This window comes from Saccopteryx bilineata, chromosome 5 (assembly GCF_036850765.1).
Source record: "Saccopteryx bilineata isolate mSacBil1 chromosome 5, mSacBil1_pri_phased_curated, whole genome shotgun sequence".
Classification (NCBI taxonomy): Eukaryota; Metazoa; Chordata; class Mammalia; order Chiroptera; family Emballonuridae; genus Saccopteryx; species Saccopteryx bilineata.
Window position 1 is genome coordinate 194,588,447 of NC_089494.1, and position 18,926 is coordinate 194,607,372.

The following is an 18,926-nucleotide window of genomic DNA, read 5'->3' on the forward strand; positions in this document are numbered from 1 at the left end:
TATAGCAGCATTGTTCACAATAGCGAAGATCTGGAAACAGCCCATGTGTCCATCAGAGGACGAATGGATTAAAAAGCTTTGGTACATATATACTATGGAATACTACTCAGCCATAAGAAATGATGACATTGGATCATTTACAATAACATGGATGGACCTTGATAACATTATACGGAGTGAAATAAGTAAATTAGAAAAAAACTAAGAACTATATGAACCAATGCATAGATGGGACATAAAAATGAGACTTAGAGACATGGACAAGAATATGATGGTAACAGGGCGTGGGGTGGAGGGGTGGGGAAGGGGTGAGGAAGGAGAGGGAGGGAGTGGGGGGAGGGTAGGGGCACAAAGAAAACCAGATAGAAGGTGATGGAGGACGATTTGACTTTGAGTGAGGGGTATGCAGCATAATCAAAGGTCAAAATAATCTGGAGATGTTTTCTCAGAACATATGTACCCTGATTTATCAATGTCATTAAAATTAATAAAAAAAGTGGGCAGTAGGTATAAAAAGGTTGACTACCCTTGATCTAGACAGAAAATCAACAAGTTAACAGTGGCCCTAAAAGATACATTAGAACAGATGGAGTAATTCATATTTTCAGAACATTTTGCCTCAAAGCAGCAGAGTATGTATTCTTTTTAAGTGCACATGGAGTGTTTTCCAAGCTATTTTTTTGTTTTATATGCTTTTAAATAATAAAATGTACTTTATAAATAACAATTATACACACACACACACAATAAGAAAGAATATAAAGAAATAAACTGGTTTATGAAGTGTATTTACCTTGAAGGTCAGGCACAGATGCTGGCAGAGGGGGAGGATACATTAGCATAACAATGGCCCTTCCCAAGCAGGAAGGTAATTAGCAATTTCACTGACAGCTGCCCAGCACCATTTTTAACAATAAAAGTGAGCAAACTTAGAAAATACAAATTTTACAAACTCATTTGCCAACAATCATCATTTTCTTCACTGACTTTTGGCTTTTTCATCACACTTTTCTCACTTAGAGGCTGTTCCAACAAAAACCTTTCCATGGAAGTTTGTTTCTTCCTCTATTTCAGAACATTTGGCAGGCTATCTAGTAGAGGGTGGCGGAAGCTCATGATTCAAATATCCACTCGTGACTTAAAGCAAAAAATCCCTCGAGTGACTGCTCATCTCTCAAATTGCTCATGATTTAAAGTGCTCATGTGTCAAGGTATCACAGTATAAGAAATAAAAATAAAAATAAACCATAGAGGCTAAATATGTTATTAAAGAATAAATGGGTTAACAATAGTATCAAGAAACAAAAGATACCTTGAAACAAATAAAAATGAATACACAACTACCCCAAATCTATAGGATACAGCAAAAACAGTCAAGCTTAGGAGGGAAATTCATAGAAATAGAGACCTACCTTAAGAAACAGAAATCTCAAACCATCTAACACCAAAAAGAACTTTAAAAAGAACAGGAAACAGTCCGAAGTGAGTAGAAAACAAGAATTAAGAAAGGTCAGAGTGGAAATAACCAAAGTAATGTCTAAAAGTAAAAAAAAAAAAAGTCAGAAAAATAAAGGCATGGGTTTAATTCTGGGTTCTCTATTCTGTTCCATTGATCTGTATGCCTGTTCTATGTCAGTACCTGCCTGTTTTGATGGCCTTGTTGTATAACTTGATATCAAAAAGTATGATACTTCCCACTTGGTTCTTTATTTTCAAGATTGCTGAGGCTATTCAGGTTCTTTTTGATTCCATATAAATTTTTGAAATATCTGTTCTAGATCTGTGAAATATGCCATTAGTATTTTAATAGAAATTCCATTGAATCTATAGATTGCTTTGAGTAGTATAGAAATTTTAAGAATATTAATTTTTCCTATCCATGAATATGGTATGTGCTTCCTCTTTGTATCTTTTTTTTTTTTTTTTTAAGAGAGACAGGGACAAACACACAGGCAGGAAGGGAGAGAGATAAGAAGCATCAACTCATAGTTGTGTCCTTTTAGTTGTTTATTGATTGCTTTTCAATGATTTAGTTGTTCGTTGATTGGGGCGCTCCAGCCAAGCCAGTGACACTCTGCTTTCAACCTTGCAGTCAAGTCAGAGACCCTGTGCTTAAGCCAGATGAGTGTGTGCTCAAGCCAGTGACTTCAGGGTTTCCAACCTGGATCCTCAGTCCTGGGCCAACATTCTATCCACTGCATCATTGCCTAGTCAGGCTAGATTTCTTTTTCAAATATCTTATAATTTTTCCAGTACAAATCTTTCACCTCCTTGGTTAAATTTATTTCTAGGTGCTTTATTTTTTGTTGTTGTAATAGTAAATGGGATTGTTCATATGTTATACTTTCTATTATCAAAAACATATACTTTTTTCATCTTAATTAGAATTCTGAACCCTGAGAAACCTTAATTTTTAGTGAAAATCAAGAAGTAAGCAACTAGTATCCTTGAAATGTAAAGTTTTTGAATATTAATCCTTTATCAGATGTATTAATCAATATGTTTTCCTGTTCAGTGGGTTGTCTTTTCATTTTGTTGATGGTTTTCCTTGCTGTGTAAAAGCTTTTTAGTTTGATGTGGTTCCATCTGTATACTTTTTATTTTGTTTCCCTTGCCAAAGGTGATAAATCTGAAAAATATTGCCACAAGACATGTCCAAAATTTTACTGCCTGTGTGTTATTCTAGAATTTTTATGGTTTTCAGTCTAACATTTAAGTTTTTAATCCATTTTGAGTCTATTCTTGTGTATGGTGTAAATAGGTGGTCCAGTTTCATTTATTTGCTCACATCTGTCCAATTTTCCCAACACAATTTATTGAATAGTGTGTCTTCGCTCTATTGTATTGTATTGTCTCCTTTGTCAAATATTAATTGATGAAAAAGGCACAGTTTTATTTCTGGGCTCTCTTTTCTGTTCTATTGATCTACATGTCTGATTTATGCCACTACCATGCTGTTTTGATTACTATGGCCTTGTAATATAGTTTGATATCAGGTAGTATGAATCTTCCAACTTTGTTTTTCTTTCTCAAGGTCATTCTTACTATACGAAGTCTTTCACGGTTCTATATATATTTTTGGTATACTTGCTCTAGTTCTGTGAAGTATGCCATTGGTATCTTGATAGGAATTGTGTTGAATCTACAGATTGCATTGGGTAGTATGGACATTTTAATGATGTTAATTCATCCTGTCCATGAAAGCTGTATGTGATTTCATTTATTTGTGTCTTCTTCAATTTCTTTCTTTCTTTCTTTCTTTCTTTCTTTTTTTTTTTACAGAGACAGAGAGAGAGTCAGGGAGAGGGATAGACAGGGACAGACAGACAGGACGGAGAGAGGTAAGAAGCATCAATCATTAGTTTTTCATTGCGCATTGTGACACCTTAGTTGTTTACTGTTTGCTTTCTCATATGTGCCTTGACCGCGGGCCTTCAGCAGACTGAGTAACCCCTTGCTTGAGCCAGTGACCTTGGCTCCAAGCTGGTGAGATTTGCTCAAACCACATGAGCCCATGCTCTAGCTGGCGACCTTGGGGTCTTGATCCTGGGGACTCGGCATCCCAGTCTGACGCTTTATCCACTGCGCCACCACCTGGGCAGGCAATTTCTTTCTTTAATGTCTTATAATTTCCTGAGTATAGGACTATTACAACCTTGGTTAAATTTTTTCCTGGCTATTTTATTCCTTTTTATTTTATTTTTTGTAGTTTTTGTATTTTTCCTAAGTTAGAAGTGGAGAGGCAGTCAGACAGACACCCACATTTGCCCAAGAGGGATTCACCCAGCATGCTTACAAGGGGGTGATGTTCTGCTCATCTGGGGCACTGCTCTATTGTGGCTGGAGCCATTTTAGCACCTGAGGTTAAGGTCATGGAGCCATCCTCAGTGCCTGGGCCAACTTTTCTCCAATGGAGCCTTGGTTTCAGGAGGGGAATTGAAAGATAGAGAGAAAGGGGAGGGGGGAAGGGGGGAGAAGCAGATGGGTGCTTCTCCTTTGTGCTCTGACTGGGAATCAAACCCAGGACTTCCACATGCCAGGCTGATGCTCTACCACTGAGCCAACTGGCTGGGGTCCTGGATATTTTATTCTTTTTTAAGAAAATGTGAATAGGATTGTTTTCTTAGTTTCTCTTTCTGATAGTTTATTATTGGTGTATAAAAATGCAACTAATTTCTGGATATTTATTTTGTATTCTTCTACTTTGCTGAATTCATTTATTAGTTCTAGCAGTTTTTTGATAGAATCTATAGGGTTCTCTGTGTGCATATGCCATTTGCAAATAAAAACAGCTTTATTTTTATTTATTTTTTTACAGAGACAGAGTCAGAGAGAGGGATAGATAGGGACAGACAAACAGGAACAGAGAGAGATGAGAAGTATCAGTCATCAGTTTTTTTGTTACAACACCTTAGTTGTTCACTGATTGCTTTCTCATATGTGCCTTGACCATGGGGCTACAGCAAACTGAGTAACTCCTTGTTCATGCCAGTGACCTTGAGTCCAAGCTGGTTAGCTTTTGCTCAAACCAGATGCCAGCTCAAGCTGGCAACCTCAGGGTCTCGAACCTAGGTCCTCAGCATCCCAGTCCAATGCTCTATCCACTGTGCCACTGCCTGGTCAAACATCAGTGGCATTTTTATGCACCAGAAATAACCTATCAGAAAAAGAAATTAAGGAAACAATCCCTTTCACTATTGCAACAACAACAAAAAAATAAAGTACTTATGTATAAATTTAACCAAAGAGTTAAAAACTTGTACTCAGAAAATTATAAGGCATTGAAAAAAGAAACAGAGGAAGATACAAACAAGTGGAAGCATATATTGTGCTCATGAATAGGAAGAATTAACATAATTAAAATGGCTATACAACTAAAAGCAATTAGATACAATATAATTTCTGTTAAAATACCAATGGCATACTTTACAGATCTAGAACAGATATTTCAAAAATTTATATGGGACCCAAAAAGAACCTGGATAGCCTCAGTAATCTTGAAAATGAAGAACAAAGTGGGAAGTATCACACTTCCTGATATCAAGTTACACTATAAATCCACTGTAAACAAAATAGCTTGATATTGGCATAAGAAAAGACTTGTAGATCAATGAAACAGAACAGAAAATCCAGAAATAAACCCATGCCTTTATGGTCAATTGATATTTGAAACAGGATGCAATAGAATACAATGGAGTAAAGACAGTCTCTTTAATAAATGGTGTTGGAAAAATTGGACAGGTATATGCAAAGATGTGAGACTGCAGTACCAACTTACACTATTTACAAAAAACAAACTCAAAATAGATAAAAGACTTAAATGTTAAGTCACGAAACCACAATATCCTGGAAGAAAACAAGCTGTAAACTCTTAAACTCTCTGATACCACTTGTAGCAATATTTTTGCTGATATATCTCAGTGGGCAAGTGCAATAAAAGACAAAGTAAACAAATAGGACTATATCAAAGTAAAAAGCTTTTACACAGCAAAAGACATCATTAACAAATAAAAAGACAACCCACTCAATGGGAAAACATGTTGCAACCATGCAACAAGTGTATTCCTGGGTCTGGAGCTGGAATGGTACGAAATTAAATGAAAATAGACAAAGAACTAAAAAAATATATAAGATGGGTTTCAGAAGGAAGCCACGGCTTCTTGCCAGTAGCAAAATTACCGCCCTGCCTAAGCTGCAAAAACATGGCTGCCACCCTAGCCACATCCTTCTTTAGTATGCTGGGTAGGTGGAAATGAGCAATTCAAGGACATTTTCAAGGCAACCCCAAAACTCCACTATGTGTAGAAATACCACCACCACCACCAATACTTAACATCTACAACTTCATACAAAAAAGTAACTTCCTTCCAGTTTCTCTGGGGAACATGGGAGGCAGGATGAGTACTGAAGCACAGCCCCTTGTAACTCAATCAGGCAGGTGAGGTGGGGGTTGGGCAGACTGTCAGCTTATAGTCAGCGCCCAGCACCTCTGTTCTCCAGATATCTAAACTCTAAAAATCCTGTTGATTATTCGGTCCCCAACAAAAACATATTTGCCAATATGTCTGATTAGGGTTTAATAACTGAAATTTATAAAGAACTTCTAAAACTCAACAACAGAAACAAAAAACCCAATAAAAAATGGGCAAAGAAACTGAAAAACACTTCTCTAAATAAGACAGACAGATGGCCAATTGACATATGAAAAAATGTTCAATGTCACTAATAATAACCAGAGAAATTCAGATTAATACCACAATGAAATACCACCTCACGCCTGTCAGAATGGTGCTCATTAACAAATCAACAAACATCAAGTGCTGGTGAGGGTGTGGAGAAAAGGGAACCAACTCTCCTGCACTGCTTATGGGAATGCAGACTTGTGCAGCCACTGGTGGAAAAAAATATGGTGTTTCTTCAAAAAATTAAGTTATCCTAAGAATTGCAAAATACTAATTCAAAAGAAGATATGTACCCCCATGTTTATTGCAACATTGTTTACAATAACCAAGATCTGGAAATAGGCCAAGTGTTCATCAGTGGACAAGTGAATAAAAAAGCTGTGGTACATTTACACAATAGAATAATACTACATGGCCATGAAAAAGAAGGAAATCTTACCTTTTGCAATGAAATGTATGGACCTGGAGATTATTATGCTAAAGAGATAAGCCAGGCAGAGAAAGACAAATATCATATGATCTCATTTATCTGTGGAATCTAATGAACATGGTGAACTGTGAAACAGAATACAGTGTGTCCGTAAAGTCATGGTGCACTTTTGACCGGTCACAGGAAAGCAAGAAAAGACTATAGAAATGTGAAATTTGCACCAAATAAAAGGAAAACCCTCCCAGTTTCTGCAGGATGATGTAGCAGCTGCATGTGCACATGATGACATAACACCGTGTATACAGCAGAACAGCCCACAGCCATGCCAGTCAAGATGTGGATGGTACAGAGAAAAGTTCAGTGTGTTCTGTGGCTTGCTAAATTCAAATCCGTGACCAAAGTGCAACCTGAATATCGGCACATTTATAAGGAAACGCCACCTCACAGGAATAACATTACTCAGTGGGATAAGCAGTTGAAGGAAACCAGCAGTTTGGTGGAAAAAATCCATTCTGGTAGGCCATTAGTCAGTGACAAGTCTGTAGAGACTATATGGGATAGCTACCTAAGGAGCCCTAAAAAAATCTGTGTATGAGCCTACATTGAACTGCACTGAATAGGTATGAAACTGGGAGAGTTTTCCTTTTATTTGGTACAGATTTTACATTTCTATTGTCTTTTGTTGCTTTCCTGTGACTGGTCAAAAGTGCACCATGACTTTACAGACACACTGTAGAAGCAGAGGCAGAGTCACAGGGAACAGAGAAACAGCTGTCAGAGGAAAGGGGGATGAGAGGATAAGATCAGAGAAGGTGAAGGGATTAGTGAAATTATATATACATAACACGTAGGTACAAATAACAGGAAAGCAATTCACAGAGGGAAGGGGTAGAGGAAGATGGGTGTAATGGCAGGCATGTTGTGGGAGGGTTCAGGGTGTTAAGTTGAGTGGGACACTTGAATCCATGTTAACACAATGAATTAAAAAGTTCAAAAAAAATAAAGGATAGAGGGAGAAGACAAGATGGCGCTGGAGTAGGCAGACATACCAACATCCACCTCCCAGAAACAAAGTGGACTACAAACTAATTTTAAGAACTATCATCTGGAAAAACCAACTTTGGACTAACCTAAGAGGACTCTTCAACCAAGGAACACTGAAGAAGCCACACTGAAACTGGTAGGAAAAGTGGAAATGCGGAGAGGACTGCCCAGCTCCCCGGAGCAAATGGCAGCCAGGAGAGATTCGCATGGTGGGAAGGCTAAGGCCACCAAGGCTTGTGCACCTGAGCACGTGATCATAGCCACTCCTGTGAAGAAAAAATGCAGAGGCAGAGAAATGCAATACAAATGAACCAAGAGAAATCCCCAGAAAAGGACCTAAATGAATCAGATATAACCAAATTACCAGATGCAGTTTAAAATAACGATTGTTAAGATGCTCAAAGATAGTAGAACAACAATAGATGGTCATTACAAACACCTAAATAAAGAGATAACAAATATAAAAAAGGACATTGAAATAATAAAAAAGAATCAGTCAGAAATGACAAATACAATATCTGAAATAAAGAACACCATGGAAGGAATTAAAAGCAGGATGAATGAAGTGGAGAATCGAATCAGCGAGTTAGAGTACACAATAAATAAAGGCATGGAAGTAAAGCAGATAAAAGAAAAGAGACTCAAAAAGTCTGAGGAAACTCTAAGAGAGCTCTGTGACAACATGAAGAGAAATAACATCCGCATCACAGGGGTTCTTGAAGAAGAAGAGAAAGAACAAGGGATAGAGACTTTGTTCAAACATGTCATAGCTGAAAACTTCCCTCAATTAAGGCAGGAAAACATCTCACATGTTCAGAAAGCACAGAAAACTCCATTAAGGAGAAACCCAAAGAAATCAACACCAAGACACATCATAATTAAAATACCAAAGCTAAGTGATAAAGAGAACATATTAAAAGCTGCTAGAGAAAAAAAAGACTATCACTTACAAAGGAGCCCCCATAAAGATGACTTCTGACTTCTCAACAGAAACACTTGAGGCCAGAAGGGAATGGAAAGAAATAGTCAAAGTAATGCAGAACAAGAGCCTACAACCAAGACTACTTTATCCAGCAAGTCTATCATTTAAAACTGAAGGAGAAGGCCCTGGCTGGTTGGCTCAGTGGTAGAGTGTCGGCCTGGCGTGCGGAAGTCCTGGGTCCGATTCCCGGCCAGGGCACACAGGAGAAACGCCCATCAGATTCTCCACCCCTCCCCCTCTCCTTCCTCTCTGTCTCTCTCTTCCCCTCCCGCAGCCGAGGCTCCATTGGAGCAAAGATAACCAGGGCGCTGGGGATGGCTCCTTGGCCTCTGCCCCAGGCACTAGAGTGGCTCTGGTCCTGACAGAGTGATGCCCTGGAGGGGCAGAGCATCGCCACCTGGTGAGCGTGCCGGGTGGATCCCGGTCGGGTGCATGCAGGAGTCTGTCTGACTGTCTCTCCCCGTTTCCAGCTTCAGAAAAATACAAAAAAAAAAAAAAGATAAAATTGAAGGAGAAATAAAAAGCTTTACAGACAAAAAAAAAAACCCTCAAGGAATTCACTACAACCAAACCAAGGATGCAAGAAATGCTAAGGGACCTGTTGTAAACAGATCAAAGGAGAAAAAGAATATAGCAAAAGAGGAATACAGTTTTAAAGAATAAAATGGCAATAAACAATTACATATCAATAATAACCTTAAATGTAAATGGTTTAAATGATCCGATCAAAAGACATAGGGTAGCTGCGTGGATAAGAAAACAGGATTCATACATAAGCTCTCTACAAGAGACACACCTTAAATCAAAAGATGCACACAGACTGAAGATAAAAGGATGGAAAAAAATATTTCATGCGAATGGAAATGAAAAAAAATCTGGTGTAGCAATACTTATATCAGACAAAATGGACTTTAGAACAAAGACCATAGTTAGAGATAAAGAAGGTCACTACATAATGATAAAGGGAGCAATCCAAAAGGAAGATATAACTGTTATAAATATCTACGCACCTAAATATATAAAGCAGACTTTGATGGACTTAAAGGGCGAAATCAACAGCAACACTATAATAGTAGGGGATTTCAATACCCCATTAACATCAATAGATAGATCCTCAAGAAATAAAATTAACAAAGAAACAGCAGACTTAAAGGGCATATTAGATCAACTCGATTTAATAGCTATCTTCAGAACCTTTCACCCTAAAACAGCAGAATATACATTCTTTTCAAGCGCTCATGGTACATTCTCTAGAATAGAACATATGTTAGGGCACAAAATGGTCTCAACAAATTTAAGAAGATTGAAATCATATCGAACACTTTCTCTGATCACAATGGCATTAAACTAGAAATCAATCACAACAGAAAAACTGAAAAACACTCAAACACTTGGAAACTCAATAGCATGTTATTAAATAACAAATGGGTAAACAATGAGATCAAAGAAGAAATTTAAAAATTCCTAGAAACAAACGATAGCGAGCATACATCAACATCCAAATTAATGAGACACAGCAAAAGCAGTCCTGAGAGGGAAGTTTACAGCATTACAGGCATACCTCAAGAAGCTAGAAAAAGCTCAAATAAACATCTTGACCCTACATTTAAAAGAACTAGAAAAAGAACAGCAAGTAAAGCCCAGAGCTAGTAGAAGGAAGGAAATAATAAAGATCAGAGCAGAAATAAATGACATAGAGCCTAAAGAAACAATACAGAGGATCAATGACACCAGGAGCTGGTTCTTTGAAAAGGTAAACAAGATCGATGAACCTTTAACCAGACTCACCAAGAAAAAAAGAGAGAAAACTCAAACAAATAAAATTAGAAACGAGAGTGGAGAAATAACAACTGGCACAACAGAAATACAAAAATTGTAAGAAAATACTATGAATAACTGTATGCCAAAAAACTAGACAACCTAGATGAAATGGACAAATTCCTTGAAACATATACTCTTCCAAAAATCAATCTAGAAGAATTAGAAAACCGAAACAGACCAATTACAACAAATGAGATTGAAACAGCTATCAAAAAACTCCCAAAAAAGAAAAGCCCTGGGTCTGATGGCTTCAGAAGTGAATTCTACCAAATATTCAAAGAAGAACTAACTCCTATCCTTCTCAAGTTATTTCAAAAAATTCAAGAGGAAGGAAGACTTCCAAGCTACTTTTATGAGGCGAGCATAATTCTGATTTCAAAACCAGGCAAAGACAACACAAAAAAGAAATTTATAGGCCAATATCCCTGATGAACTTAGATGCAAAAATCCTCAACAAAATATTAGCAAACCGGATCCATCAATATATGAAGAAAATCATACACCATGATCAAGTGGGATTTATTCTTGGGAGGCAAGGCTGGTACAATATTTGCAAATCAATCAATGTGATTCATCACATAAACAAAAGGAAGGAGAAAAATCACATGATAATTTCAGTAGATGCAGAAAAAGCATTTGATAAAATCCAGCACCCATTCATGATCAAAACTCTCAGCAAAGTGGGAATACAGGGAACGTACCACAACATGATAAAGGCCATCTATGACAAACCCACAGCCAACATCATACTCAATGGGCAAAAATTAAAAGCAATCCCCTTAAGATCAAGAATAAGGCAGAGGTGCCCTCTTTCACCACTCTTATTCAACATAGTTTTGGAAGTCCTAGCCACAGCAATCAGACAAGAGAAAGAAATAAAAGACATCCAAATTGGAAAAGAAGAAATAAAACTATCATTATTTGCAGATGATATGATATTGTATATAGAAAACCCTAAAGTCTCAGTCAAAAAACTACTAGACCTGATAAATGAATTCAGCAAGGTGGCAGGATATAAAATCAATACTCAGAAATCAGAGGCATTTTTATACACTAACAATGAACTCTCAGAAAGAGAAATTAAGGAATCAATCCCCTTTACCATTGCAACCAGAAAAATAAAGTGCCTAGGAATAAATTTAACTAGGGAGATTAAAGACTTATACTCGGAAAATTATAAAACATTGATAAAAGAAATCAGGGAAGATACGAACAAGTGGAAGCATATACCATGCTCATGGTTAGGAAGAGTAAACATCATTAAAATGTCTATATTAGCCCTGGCCGGTTGGCTCAGCGGTAGAGCGTCGGCCTAGCGTGCGGAGGACCCGGGTTCGATTCCCGGCCAGGGCACATAGGAGAAGCGCCCATTTGCTTCTCCACCCCTCCGCCGCGCCTTCCTCTCTGTCTCTCTCTTCCCCTCCCGCAGCCAAGGCTCCATTGGAGCAAAGATGGCCCGGGCGCTGGGGATGGCTCTGTGGCCTCTGTCCCAGGCGCTAGAGTGGCTCTGGTCGCAACATGGCGACACCCAGGAGGGTCGCAACATGGCGACGCCCAGGATGGGCAGAGCATCGCCCCCTGGTGGGCAGAGCGTCGCCCCCTGGTGGGCGTGCCGGGTGGATCCCGGTCGGGCGCATGCGGGAGTCTGTCTGACTGTCTCTCCCTGTTTCTAGCTTCAGAAAAATGCAAAAAAAAAAAAAAAAAAAAAAAAAAAAATAAAATAAAATAAAATAAAATAAAATGTCTATATTACCCAAAGCAATTTATAAATTCAATTTATAAACTCAATTGAAATACCGATTAAAATACCAATGACTTACTTCAAAGATATAGAACACATATTCCAAAAATTTATATGAAACCAAAAGAGAACATGAATAACCTCAGCAATCTTGAAAAGGAAGAATAAAGCGGGAGCTATCACACTTCCGGATATCAAGTTATATTATACCGCCATTGTACTCAAAACAGCCTGGTACTGGCCCTGGCCGGTTGGCTCAGCGGTAGAGCGTCGGCCTAGCGTGCGGAGGACCCGGGTTCGATTCCCGGCCAGGGAATCGATTCCCGGCCAGGGCACATAGGAGAAGCGCCCAGTTGCTTCTCCACCCCTTTGCCGCGCCTTCCTCTCTGTCTCTCTCTTCCCCTCCCGCAGCCAAGGCTCCATTGGAGCAAAGATGGCCCGGGCGCTGGGGATGGCTCTGTGGCCTCTGCCCCAGGCGCTAGAGTGGCTCTGGTCGCAACATGGCGACACCCAGGAGGGTCGCAACATGGCGACGCCCAGGATGGGCAGAGCGTCGCCCCCTGGTGGGCGTGCCGGGTGGATCCCGGTCGGGCGCATGCGGGAGTCTGTCTGACTGTCTCTCCCTGTTTCCGGCTTCAGAAAAATGCAAAAAAAAAAAAAAAAAAAAACAGCCTGGTACTGGCATAAGAACAGGCATATGGATCAATGGAACAGAACTGAGAATCCAGAAATAAACCCACACTTTTATGGACAACTGATATTTGACAAAGGAGGTAAGAACATACATTGAAGTAAAGACAGCCTCTTCAACAAATGGTGTTGGGAAAATTGGACAGCTACCTGCAAAAAAATGAAACTAGACCACCAACTTACACCATTCACAAAAATAAATTCAAAATGGATAAAAGACTTAAATGTAAGCCATGAAACCATAAGCATTTTAAAAGAAAACATAGGCAGTAAGCTCTCTGACATCTCTTGCAGCAATATATTTGCTGATTTGTCTCCACAGGCAAGTGAAATAAAAGACAGGATAAACAAATGGGACTTTATCAAACTAAAAAGCTTCTGCACAGCTAAAGACAATAAGAACAGAATAAAAAGAAAAACTACGCAATGGGAGAATATATTTGACAATGCATCTAATAAGGGGTTAATAACCAAAATTTATAAAGAACTTGTAAAACTTAATACCAGGAAGACAAACAATGCAATCCAAAAATGGGCAAAAGAAATGAATAGACACTTATCCAAAGAGGACACACAAATGGCCAATAGGAATATGAAAAAATGCTCAACATCACTAATCATTAGAGAAATACAAATTAAAACCACAATGAGATATCACCTCACACCAGTCAGAATGGCGCTCATCAACAAAACAACACAGAATAAGTGCTGGTGAGGATGTGGAGAAAAAGGAACCCTCCTGCATTGCTGGTGGGTATGCAGACTGGTGCAGCCACTGTAGAAAACAGTATGGAGATTCCTCAAGAAATTAAAAGTCAAACTGCCTTTTTACCCAGCTATACCACTGTTAGGAATATACCCCAAGAACACCATAGCACTATTTGAAAAGAAGAAGTGCACCCCCATGTTTATGGCAGCATTGTTCACAATAGCAAAGATCTGGAAACAGCCCAAGTGTCCATCAGAGGACGAGTGGATTTAAAAGCTTTGGTATATATATACTATGGAATACTACTCAGCCATAAGAAATGATGACATCGGATTTTTTACAACAACATGGATGGACCTTGATAACAAGATACTGAGCGAAATAAGTAAATCAGAAAAAACTAAGAACTATATGATTCCATACATAGGTGGGACATAAAAATGAGACTCAGAGACATGGACAACAGTGTTGGGGTTACAGGGTGGGGGGGAGGAGAGGGAGAGGGTTGGGGGAGGCCAGGGGCACAAAGAAAACCAGTTAGAAGGTGACGGAAGACCATTTTATCAATGTAATCCCATCAAAATTAATAATAATAAAAAAAAACAATGTGTCTCACAGCTAATTCAGGCAGTTAGAAGAATAGTATAAGGATGGTAATTTTGCTTTTCAGGCCACATCCTGCAAAAGGGGCCCCAAGCAAATTGGTGATTTGGCTCCTCTGATTTTGCCAATTGGATTTTAAAAAAATAGGTCAGGAATGCCCTGAAATGGAACTAACAATACATGAGCATAAATTTAAAGGACTTTTTGATACTGGAGCTGATGTATCTGTTATTGCTAAGCTACATTGGCCTCCTTCCTGGCCCACTCATGCAGCAGCCACAGAATTACAAGGTATAGGGCAGAGTAAATCCCCTCAACAAAGTTCTAGTTTTCACATTGGGAAGATTAAGAAGGTCACTCTGGATTTTTTAAGCCTTATGTGCTCCCTGGATGGCCAGTTAATTTGTGGGGTAGAGATGTTTTGAAAAATGTGGGAGCATTGCTTGTCAGTCCTAATGGTTTAGTCAGTACTCAGATGCTTGAATGGGGATTTTTGCCCACCAAGGGACTAGAGAAATAAGAGCGAGGAATTCTCACCCCCGTAGAAGTGGCACCCAATACCAGAAGGTGCGGATTAAGATATCAAAATTTAGCATAGGGGCCTTGGTAGCTCCTGCTACCTCAACAATGCATTGTGCAGACCCAATTACTTGTAAATCAGATAATCCTGTATGGGTAGACCAATGGCCCCTTTCTCAGGAGAAACTTAGGGCAGCTGCTCGATTGGTACAAGAGCAGCTACAGCTTGGGCACATTGAACCATCTAATAGCCCATGGAATACACTTCCATATTTTGATCTTGTTGCCTCCTGGATTATCAAGGGGCATAGGCGACCCTTACAGCTTATAGGTTTTGAGCCTCAAAATTATTGTTGTTCCTTTTATCAAAAGATCAACAACAATGACTCTGGGAAACTTCCACTAAATGGCAAACCGCTCTTGCAAATCAATGGACAACTTTATACTGAAACTGTCAACTTAAAATCAGCTCAAAGTCTAGAATTATATGCCATTATCATGGCTTTTCAGCATTTGCCATATTCCCCCTTTAATTTATACACAGACAGCAAATATTTACTTATGGTTGTTCCCACTATAAAGACTGCTCTCTTAGGGACAAATACTGATGAACTATTTCAGCAGTTCCTCCTTCTTCAAAGACTTGTATGTCAACATAGAGCTCCATGTTTTATAGGACATACTTGAGCTCACTCCATGCTCCCTGGAGCTTTAGCACAAGGGAATGCCCTTTTTTTTTTCTTTCTTTCTTTCTTTTTTTTTTTTTTTGTATTTTTCTGAAGTTGGAAACAGGGAGGCAGTCAGACAGACTCCCGCATGCGCCCGACAGGGATCCACCCGGCACACCTACCAGGGGGGGATGCTCTGCCCATCTGGGGTGTTGCTCTGTTGCAACCAGAGCCATTCTAGCACCTGAGGCAAAGGCCACAGGGCCATCCTTAGCACCCCGGCTGGCTTTGCTCCGGTGGAGCCTTGGCTGCGGGAGGGGAAGAGAGAGACAGAGAGGAAGGGGGTGGGGGTGGAGAGGCAGATGGGTGCTTCCTCTGTGTGCTCTGGCTGGGAATCAAACCCGGGAATCCTGTACGCCAGGCTGACACTCTACCACTGAGCCAACCAGCCAGGGCCTAGGAATGCCCTTGTTGATCAAGCTACCCAAAAGAAAATTATTTGGAGCAACCATGACAGATCAAGCAATTCAGTCTCATACTATTTATCACCAGAATGCTGCAGCCCTGTGTAAACAGTTTCAACTTTCTCGGGAAGCAGCATGACAGATTGGGAAATCCTGTCCAAGGGGTCCTATACTACAATCTGCCCCTTCATTTGGAGTTAATCCTCAAGGACCCCTACCAGGACAACTTTGGCAAATGGATGTTACTCATATACCTTCATTTGGCAAACAGTCCTATGTCCACGTTACAGTGGATACATATTCTGGATTTATAGTAATCTCTGCAGAACAGGAAAGGCTGCTAAGCATGTTATAGCTTATTGTCTGTATGCATTGTTCTATTATTGGATTTCCTAAACTGGTTAAACTGAAAATGCTTCTACATATGGAGCAAAAGCATTTACTGTATTTTTGTCATTCTTACAATCTTTAAAGTTAAGGTATTATTAAAGTGTACCCAGCAAATATTTTAAGGTCAATTTAAAAAAATTTAAAAGGGGGTAGTCATATCCTGGAACTCCTATGGGTCTACCATATCATGCTTTTTACTTAAAAAAATTTTAAATTTCTTTTGAATGCTGATGAATAGGAGACGCCAAATCTTTTTCTCCTGCAAACTATTACCTTCTTTATTTGATCCAGCTAATAACACTGTTTTTGCAAATAGCTCCAGATATATGGAAAAGATTTATATAGGTGGATGGGGATCCTCAAACCCCTCAGCGAGATCTTCTGAGCATGGCTTTTAAGCTACCTAGAGGCAGAAAAAGCCCAATAGAGATCAGGGGAACTACCAGCTTTTAGGATACGCCCTTAAAGGTGCCAATGCCCCAAAGGGGACTCATAGGTTGCCATCTGGGTCCTGCTTCAATATTGGAAAGGAAGATCATTGAGGCAAGTAAGCCTGCCAGACTTACATGCCTCTGCTGTGAGGAAACAGGGACACTGGAAAGCAGGCTTCCCCCTCGCTCCTCTAAGGGAGGGTTCAGTCTCTTCTAGCCCTGCTCCAGCCACCTATGACCTAACCTTGCCCAGAAAGCTGGGGTTTGCCCCTGAAGGCTGAAGGTGCCCAGGGCCATCGGCCCCATCTACGACACTGTGGACGAGCCTAGGGTATTTCTTCCAAGAAGCAGGTAAACTGATCTCATTTGCACAAGGGCCACTTAACTATGTCTTGCCTGAATTGTCAAGTTTTTTATTCTTCCCTCGAAGATCTCTGTTGTGGGTGTTGATAGTCCTATTTTCTGCTGCTTTGTTTAATATATAGTGTTTCCTTCATTCCTCCTACCTCAATGCCCCACTCATATTTCTGGCTGGGACCTACTCCTAATTTAGAGCTCTCTTTCCCCCTTTTGCCAACTTCTATTATGAATCTACCTTTGCCACCCTGCTTAGTGTATCCTAAGGTTCTCTTTACCACGCCACAGTCACAGAGCTCCAGGGAAAAGCAACCTGGTCTCATCTCTCCAGGCAGAGGAGAACAGAAGCTCCATATCCACACATGCTTCAGATGGCTTTTCCAGTCTACCTGAATCATTACCAGCTAGAAGCAGCGGTCATTGGGACTTGGACATGAGCTGCAAAATATAGAATTGTGACAATTCCAGTGCCATGCGGACTTTTCCTGGACTCCTGCTCCCTGTGACAGCTCCTAACAGACTGAACTGGGTTTGGGTTGCATTTTTCAGGGATTTGTCATGGTGTTGGGGCCAACTGGGACTTGGTGAACATGTTAAGGACACTACTCTTTTATGAATTCTTGCTGTATTGGCCAAGAGTTTGCTTAAAGGCTTTAATCACTGTAAAAAAAAAAAAAAAGAAGAAGAAGAAGAAGACTAGATAAAGAATATGTGGCACATATCTTTCCAACTTTAGAAAAATACAAAAAAAAGGGCATTTTCTTGAAATTTATTAGCTCTTAACAACTCTATGAGATGTTAAATTCAGTTATTATCCAATCTATATCCTTGACATATTTGTTACAGATAACATGAAATTATTTTTATAAACCCAGGTAGTACCAAGATATTATATTTAAAGTTAGTAACTTTAAAAGACATGTCAATTCAAACCAAACTTAACCTAGCTTTAACATTAATATTTTCCTAGATCACATGACCCTGAAAATAATGGATAGTTTTTAGTATTTTTTAAATTTATATAAGCCCATTAAATATTAAAATTAACAATACCACCCCTGGCTGGTTTGTTCATATGGTTATAGCATCATCCCTATATGCCATGGTTTCAGGCTCAATCTCTGATCAGAGCACATATAAGAAGAAACCAATGAATGCATAAGTGGGTGGAACAGCAAATCAATGTTTCCCTCTCTCCTTTCCCCACTTGCTCTAAAATCAATAAATAAAAATTTAAAGGAAAATAAAATTAACACTACTTTTTAGAGGTAAAAAAATATAAAACATACAAACAAACAAAAACATTACAAAAAATCTAATAAAGAGAAAAACAAAGAAATCAAAACACAATTACTAGTAGAGAAGACACAAGATTTTTCGTTTGCCCTTCACAATTTTTAAGGAGGCAGGGGCAGGGTGGGGTCCAGCATGGGAGACTACAGCTGCTTGTGTTTTAAAAGTACCTCTTTCTTGAAATTTTTTGCTTTGATTTTTCAGCCTCCTTTGGTTGTGGGCTGGGTTTGCATTTCTCATTACTTGGCAAGAAGACCTGATGGTTTTCCAAAATATTCCTATCAGAATTTGCAAAATCACTTCCAATTTGGCCAGGTTTCTGATCAATTATTAAAACCTTTAAATTCTGATTAAATATACCAAGTTTTATAATCTTACATCTCAATAATCTTTAAAAATTTCCACCTTGTTTTTCCCTTCTGTTTTCTTTTAAGATTTTATTTATTCATGTTTAGAGAGAGGAGAGAGAGAGAGAGAAGGAGGGAGGAGCAGGAAGCATCAACTCCCATATGTGCCTTCACAGGGCAAGCCCAAGGTATTGAACCAGAGACCTCAACATTCCAGGTCAATGTTTTATCCACTGTGCCACCACAGGTCAGGCT